The 8,433-nt window shown below is 40.2% G+C and overlaps 1 pseudogene across 1 annotated transcript; it reads right to left on the bottom strand.

The window, feature by feature from the left end:
- Positions 1-4,004: 4,004 nt before the first annotated feature.
- Positions 4,005-5,372, bottom strand: LOC128598814 (methionine aminopeptidase 1-like; annotated as a pseudogene). Its single transcript, XR_008383710.1, has one exon. The product of XR_008383710.1 is annotated as a methionine aminopeptidase 1-like (transcript).
- Positions 5,373-8,433: the final 3,061 nt, after the last annotated feature.

Genomic DNA, 8,433 nt, shown 5'->3' with positions numbered 1-8,433 from the left:
CATGATAGCTTTTTTTTTATGACTTTTTTGATGATAAGCTGTAACCTATTGGCTAGGATTTTGTTGGGAATTTTTGCATCTATAATCATGAGTGAGATTGGTCTGAAATTCTCCTTTTTGGTTGGGTCTTTTCCTGGTTTTGGTATCAGGGTGATGTTTGCTTCATAGAATGTGTTGGGGGAAGATTCCTTCTTCCTCGATTTTTTGGAATAATTTCTGCAGTACAGGAATAAGCTCTTCCTTGAAGGTTTGATAGAATTCTGGTGTGAAGCCATCTGTACCAGGGCATTTTTTGGTTGCAAGATTTTTTATTGTTTCTGTAATCTCAGTGCTTGAAATTGGTCTGTTCAGGAGCTCTATTTCTTCCTGGCTAAGTCTAGGGAGAGGCTGTGATTCCAAATATTGATCCATTTCTTTCACATTGTCAAATTTCTGGGCATAGAGTTTCTGGTAGTATTCAGAGATGATCTCTTGTATCTCTGTGGGATCAGTTGTTATTTCCCCTTTATCATTTCTGATTGAGGTTACTAGAGATTTTACTTCTCTATTTCTCATTAGTCTGGCCAATGATTTATCTATTCTATTTATTTTTTCGAAAAACCAACTCCTTGTTTCATTAATTTTCTGAATGATTCTTTTGTTTTCAATTTCATTGATCTCTGATTTGATTTTGGATATTTCTTTTCTTCTACTGAGTTTAGGCTTAGATTGTTCTTCTTTTTCAAAGTCCATAAGATGGCTTGTGAGTTTGTTGATGCGCTCTCTTTCTGTTTTTTGAATGTAGGCATCTAAAGTGATAAATTTTCCTCTCAAAACTGCTTTTGCAGTATCCTACAGGTTTTGGTAGCTTGTGTCTTCATTGTTGTTATGCTCAAGGAAGTTAAGGATTTCCTGTTTTATTTCTTCTTGCACTCATCTGTTATTCAACAGAAGATGGTTTAATTTCCATGCCTTTGTGTGGGGTTGAACGTTTTTGTTAGAGTCAAGTTCCACCTTTAGTGCCTTATGGTCTGAGAAGATACAAGGTAAAATTTCAATTCCTTTGATTCTGTTGATATTTGTTTTGTGTCCCAGGATATGATCAATTTTGGAGAATGTTCCATGGGGTGATGAGAAGAATGTATATTCTTTATCTTTGGGATGGAGTGTTCTATATGCGTCTATCAAGCACAGTTGTTCTAGGGTCTCATTTAAATCTCTTATATCTTTGTTTAATTTCTGTTTAGTGGATCTGTTCAGCTCTGTAAGAGAAGTGTTAAAGTCCCCTGTTATTATGGTATTATTGGATATCATACTCCTCATACTGAGTAAGGTCTGTTTCAATAATCTGGGAGCATTTAAATTGGGTGCATAAATATTTAGAATTGAAACATCTTCTTGTTGTATTTTTCCCTTGACCAATATAAAGTGACCATCTTTGTCTTTTTTGACTTTAGTTTCTTTAAATCCACATGTGTCTGAAAATAAGATCGCAACTCCTCTTTTCTTCTGAATTTTATTTGCCTGAAAAACTGTCTTACAACCCTGGACTCGGAGTTTTAATTTGTCTTTTGAAGCCAGGTGTGATTCTTGCAGACAGCAAATGGATGGCTTGTGTTTTTTAATCCAGTCAGCCAATCTATGTCTCTTCAGTGGGGAATTCAAGCCATTAACATTTATTGAGATAATTGATAAGTGTGGTAGTATTCTATTCGTATTATTTTGTGAGAGTCCATTGCTTAGTTTTATCTTTTGCATCAGTGTGGAGGTTAGGTTCTGTCCTTTAATTTCTGAGTTCTTACTTTGCTGCTGATCTATTGTGGTGGGCAGTGTGTAGAACAGGTTGAAGTATTTCCTGTAGAGCTGGTCTTGTTTTGGCGAATTTCCTCAATGTTTGTATATCTGTAAATGATTTGATTTCTCCGTCAATTTCAAAGCTTAGCTTAGCAGGATACAGAATTCTGGGCTTGTAATTGTTCTGTTTAAGTAGATTAAAGGTAGATGACCATTGTCTTCCTGCTTGGAAAGTTTCATTAGAGAAGTCTGCGGTCACTCTGATGGATTTGCCCCTGTAGATCAACTGGCACTTACTCCTCGCAGCTTGCAGAATCTTTTCTTTTGCTTGACTTTGGACAGGTTCATCACAATGTGTCTTGGAGAAGCTTGGTTAGAGTTGAGGCGACCTGGGGTCCAATATCCCTCTGAAAGCAGTGTGTCAGAATCTTTGGTGATATTTGGGAAATTTTCTTTTATAATATTCTCTAGTATGGCTTCCATTCCTCTGGGGCATTCTTCTTCCCCTTCTGGGATTCCTATAACTTGTATGTTAGAACGCTTCATAAAGTCCCATAATTCTGACAGTGAACGTTCTGCTTTCTCTCTCTTCTTTTCTGCCTCTTTTACTATCTGAGTTATCTCAAGAACTTTGTCTTCTAACTCTGAAATTCTTTCTTCTGCATGGTCTAACCTGTTGCTGATTCTTTCCATTTCATCTTTAAGTTCCCTAATTGACTGCTTCAGTTCCTTCAGCTCTGCTATATTCTTTCTATATTCTTCACATGGTTCATCTCTTATTTGATTCTGTTTTTGGATTTCCTTTTGGTTATTTTCCACTTTATTAGCACTTTCCTTCATTGTTTCCATCATTTCCTTCATTGTTTTCATCATGTGTATTCTTTTTTAGGATAATCATTTAAACTTTTTAATCTCCCTTTACACATTATATTAACAGTCATATTGCAAGGCATTCCATTCACAAATATTACAGTTTGATAAAAACTTCACACATATACCCCCAAAAGTCTATAGCAGATTCAGTCACTTTAGTAAATCATTAAAATAATAAAAGTAATGAAAACATTATTATAATTACTTTAAAGCAATATGGTCTGAGGTACTCTGGGAAGGATGGTCTAAGTTTAATGTCAGTGGTATCAAATTATATTACAAGAAAGTCATCAGATTTAAGTAATCAAGTACACTCTAATGACAATGACTTTATGATCTGATATGGTTTCATAGGATACACTCCTATTTGGACACTCCTGGTTGAAAGGAACACAAATATTGGGCAGCTGAGGTCATTTCTACATGTAATGAGGCTCCCAACTACATAAAGATGAGGTGTGTTTTCAGCACACCAAGGGACAGCTGCATCCCTGCTGCAATGTTACAGTACAAAGAAGTTCCTTTCTCATCACTGTCAGGTCTACTACAGGTTAGAATCTGACAGCCCACTTGACACACTGTGCTCACAGCTGGAGACCCCGTAGAACTTGCTCCCTAGCATTCTCCACAGAGTGACCTCACCCTTCTCTGAGTACCTCTAAGGTATGTCCTTGAAATAAAATAGAGAAGGGAAGAGGGTCTTTCCCCCTCCCATTTCTGACCAAGCAGAAGTCTGAAATAGCAATGTATTACAAAATTCTCATGCCCTACAACAGCCAGCCACCACGTGAAGCATAGCTGTGTTTTTTCTTTTTTTATGCTTTCGCCAAAAACTAGACTTTAAAAGCCTAATAATCTTTTCCAAAGTGAATTTTATCACATTCATTCACTGACACACACAAACGCACACTGGAGAAAGTCTCATTGAGTGAGTCTTACCTACTCACAATTAACAAGTGTAAATAATCAGCATGGGGTAGGGGAGAAGCCAATTCCCAACCAGGAATGAAATCACTGCAAACTATGGGTCCATGTATGACAGCACATAACCCTGTCAGAGCAGAACCAAACACAAGCCCCAGGTCACATCATGTTTGGTTGATTATGTATATGGAATTTAAAACATATACATATATATTTCCATACAGATAATTTTAAAAATCTGGTGCAACATATATTGCTAAAGGTTCAAGGATTCTCATCTCTAGCATTCACCTGAAAAGCAGCTGGCTCTTGATAGCCGGTTTGTAGGCAGTGATAAAAGCAACTAGAAGCAGATTTAAGTAAAAGTGCTCAAAGGACCAATGAGAAAAGAGGTGCACAGAAAAAGATGGGGAGGTGGGAAGGAGGGTAGGCATTGAAGAGTTGAGCAATGTTTCCTTTATTCTTCTCAGCTTTTTCAGACCCAAGACAAGTTCTTGAGGACACACATTAAATGCTGTAGTCCTTTCTTATCTATAGTTAAAACAAAACAAGTGATAAAAAAGATTCTGCTGCTTCTCTGTACTCTCAACAAAATGCATAGTACAGGAAGAAGATATCATTGAGATGTGCCATCTTGTGAGAAATTAAAATTGGGACATGAAGTGAGGCCACGCGTTATCGAGTCGCTGGGTTAGGATTTCACAGCCAGTGTCCGTGACCAACAGGGTGTGCTCAAACTGAGCAGATCGCTTTCTATCCCTTGTCACCGCAGTCCAACCATCTGGCCAGGTTTCATCCTGCCATCCATCTTCACAAATCATTGGCTCAATTGTAAACACATGGCCTGACTTCATCAGTCCAACTGCTTTATTTTTGGCATAGTGGGGTACATTGGGGGCTGTATGAAAAAGCTTGTGGATTCCATGCCCACAATAGCTTCAAACAACTGAAAACTTATTTGCTTGGGCATGCTTCTGAATGTTTCCCAATTCTCTGTATTGAACACCAGGTTTGACTGCATCAATGGTTTGCATCAGGCACTCATACGTGGTCTGAATGAGTTTCCGTGCTCCCTCATCCATGTCTCCAACAAAAAATGTCTCATTCAGGCCTCCATGATAACCATTGTGATAAAGAGTAATGTCCACATTAACAATATCACCTTCTTGCAAGAGCTGTCTGTCTGGAATTCCATGGCAGATGACTTCATTTACTGAGGTACAACAAGATTTTGGGAAATCATAATAATTCAGGGGAGAAGGATAGCAATTTCTTGCAATGCATGGTAAGTGTACAGCATGATCTATTTCTTCAGTAGTTACACCTGGTTTAATCATCCCAGCAGCAATATCCAAAACTTCTCTAGCGAGCTTACATACAAGTCTCATCCCTTCTATATCTTCAGATGAGAGTAATTTAATTTGAGAAGTACCTTTAAGAGCCTGTTCAGATTCAGACATTCCTAAGGGATGATCAGCATAATCTGGTCTTTGTATATAACTTGGCACTGGCCTTGTTGGCATCAGTGGATAATGTGGTCTGAGTTTACTAATATACCGATAACCTGCCCATGGGTCAGTGTTAATATCACCTTCTGCAGTCCAGGAAGATACTTCTCTCTTTGCCTTTTCATCTTTTGCTTTCTTATGTAGTAACTTGTGAGTAGCCCAACTTCCTTTAAAACATTCCTGCGAGCAGAAGTACGAGCCCTGGATGCCCAGCTTGATGCAGGTGGGACACTAGAGCTTGGCCTCACTGCTGCAGCCGTCTGTTTCTCACACCCGCGTCTCCACAGCTGCCATGCTGCCTGTCTGCTGGAGGAGCATCTCACTGAGGAAGAGGAGGAGGCATCATGTGTATTCTAAATTCCCATTTTGTCATTCCTAACATTTCTTTATAGGTGGAATCCTCTGCAGTAGCTACCTCATGGTCCCTTGGAGGCGTTGTTCTGGACTGGTTCTTCATGTTGCCTGGAGTTTTCTGCTGATTCTTCCTCATGAGTGATTTCTTTTATCTGTTTCCTTGCCCTAAATTTCCTTTCACTTCCTCTTGCTCTTTAAGTTCCTGTGCCTGTGGAAGCTGTTGGTGGGATTAGGCTGATTGAACACACATTACCACTTGCCAGTTTTCCAATGTTTTTGTCCTCCTCTTGGGGTCTAGAAGTCTCTTGCTGACTCCCTGTATCCTCAAAGGGATGATTATAGGCAGATCCCACCAGCCAGAGATGCCTGGAGTCTTATCTCCCCAGACTCACGGTGCCCAGATGCAAGGAAGATATTACTTGGCCACCATCTTGCTCTCTCTCCCAGAATACAAAATTTTTCATAGGTTTCCTGGGCTGTGGTAGACTAGGTTATCCAGAACAGTCCTGTTATTGAAAACAGCAGCAAATGCTGGTGAGAGGAGAGAGGTCAGAGCTGTTGATGCTGGCCACAGTTGAGGATGCTGGAGAATTATTTTGCTAGAACAGTGTTTTTCAATCTTTTTTTTTTTTTTTAATATCACAGCACACTTGAACCTTCTATAGCACCCTTAAATATGTTGATAAAAAAAAGAGTAAAAAAAAGATTATAATTACTGTTCTTTGAACTTCTTTTGAAAATAATTTAATTAATGGTCTTTAAAAATTTTCATGGCACACCTAAGATTCTCTCACAGCATACTGTTTGAAAATCACTAGATTGGAAACTATATCAGTGCCCAGTTAGGGTGGTCAGGCCTTTCTGAGAAGGTCAAGTTTGAGCCAAAGCCTGAAATGGGAAAGTCTGGGTAGCAGTTCTCAAAGGGGGGCCTATAGATCAGCATATTGCTGGGGAGCTTGTTAGGAACACATATTCTTGGCCCTTCCTGGACTGCTGGATCACTAACTCTGGGGTAGGCCCAATACTTGCCAGAGGGGGTTCTAAGGCTCAGGTTTCAGAATCACTGGTCCTGAGCATTGAGGTTCTCAGCCCTGGCTGCATAGTAGTGTTGCCTGGGAGGTTATAAAAATATTAATCTAGGGCTCCATCTCCAAAGACCAATTATGTCAAAATCTCAGTAGGTGACACCCATGTGTGGAGAGGTTACTTTAATGCTCATCTAGCACTGAGGACCCCTGGACCCTTAGACCTGATGGACACAGGTGTCAAGCTTGGCTGGGTGTCCAGGTCCCACCTGGCAGCTGTCCACTTGCTTGGTCTGAGGCAAAACCACCCATAAGTTGGTATTTTTATATACAAGCTTCCTGGGGATTCGAAAATTTGGGAACCATTGAGGACCCACAGTTCTCACCCCATATTGAATGTCTCAAAAGAGAGGGAGAAAGTTGACCTTTCAAGGGAGGAGGGGGTAAAAGGTAGGTGAGTGATGGGTTGGGTAAGGATCTTCTCTGGTGTGGGGAAAAGCACTTGCCAGTTTCAGGCTCTGTGATTTACACCTTAGGAGACCACTATGACCCTCTACAGAGAATGCAGAGTGCATTACAGGATGGAAGAGGCTGGAGGGGCTCTTAGGGAGTCTAGGTGGGACCCCAGCCAGTGAGTGGGAACAGCAGAGGGAAGTGCAAAGGGGTGGGTTGGTGATGGAGGAGTGAGGCATGGAGGATGTCTCTGGGGCCTTGCTGTTTTCTGAGATAGTGAGGACTGGACTGGAAGTCCAAGTGCTCTGGCCACAGGCCATGACAACAGGGGCATCTGGGTGAAACCAGCAGTCAGGCAGTTGGGTAGAAGAGTCTGGAGCTCAGGGTGGTTGGGGCTGGACATGGACATTTAAAAAAAAATTTAGATTAATGCGAGGGTACAGACAACTAGGTTATAATATTTGCATTTGTTAGGTAGAGTCTTGCTTATAGTTGTGTCCTGCACCCAAAAGGTGTGCCACATATCCTTACATTGGGCTTATTAAGTGGGAACACACTGATTCTCTCCCCTCCTCCTCTCTCCCTCTCACTCATTCCCTCTCCCCCATTTGAATTGAATTTTTCTCTTATGTGGGCTTGTATTAGATTGTCTATTGGATTCATATTAGTATTGAGTACATTGGACATTTGCTTTCCCATTCTTGTGATACTTTACTAAGGAGAATGTGTTTCAACTCCATCCAGGTTAATACAAAAGATGCAAAGTTTCCATCTTTTTTTTTTTTTTTTTTTTATTGATGGGGATTCATTGAGGGTACAATAAGCCAGGTTACACTGATCGCATTTGTTAGGTAAAGTCCCTCTTGCAATCATGTCTTGCCTCCAGAAGGTGTGGCACACATCAAAGCCCCACTCCTCTCCCTCCCAAAGAGGAACTAGTACCTACATTACTCAACCTGTTCCAAAAGGTAGAAAAAGAAGGAAGACTACCCAACACATTCTATGAAGCAAACATCACCCTGATCCCCAAACCAGGAAAAGACCCAACAAGAAAAGAAAATTATAGACCAATATCACTAATGAATATAGATGCAAAAATACTCAACAAGATCCTAACAAACAGAATCCAGCAACACATGAAACAAATTATACATAATGACCAAGGTGTATAATATTATATATCCCAGAGTCTCAAGGCTGGTTTAATATACGTAAATCCATACGTATATGGATACGTATATTCTGTTTGGAACAGAATAGAGAACCAAGAGATGAATCCAGCTACTTACCGTTATCTGATCTTTGGCAAGCCAATTAAAAACATTCAGTGGGGAAAAGAATCCCTATTTAACAAATGGTGCTGGGTGAACTGGCTGGAAACCTGTAGAAGACTGAAACTGGACCCACACCTTTCACCATTAACTAAGATAAACTCTCACTGGGTTACAGATTTAAACTTAAGACATGAAACTATAAAAATACTAGAAGAGAGTGCAGGGAAAACCCTGGAAGAAATTGGTCTG

Source organism: Nycticebus coucang, chromosome 11 (assembly GCF_027406575.1).
Source record: "Nycticebus coucang isolate mNycCou1 chromosome 11, mNycCou1.pri, whole genome shotgun sequence".
Lineage (NCBI taxonomy): Eukaryota > Metazoa > Chordata > Mammalia > Primates > Lorisidae > Nycticebus > Nycticebus coucang.
The sequence above is the reverse complement of the archived record's forward strand: the minus strand, read 5'-3'. Positions and strand labels throughout refer to the sequence as shown.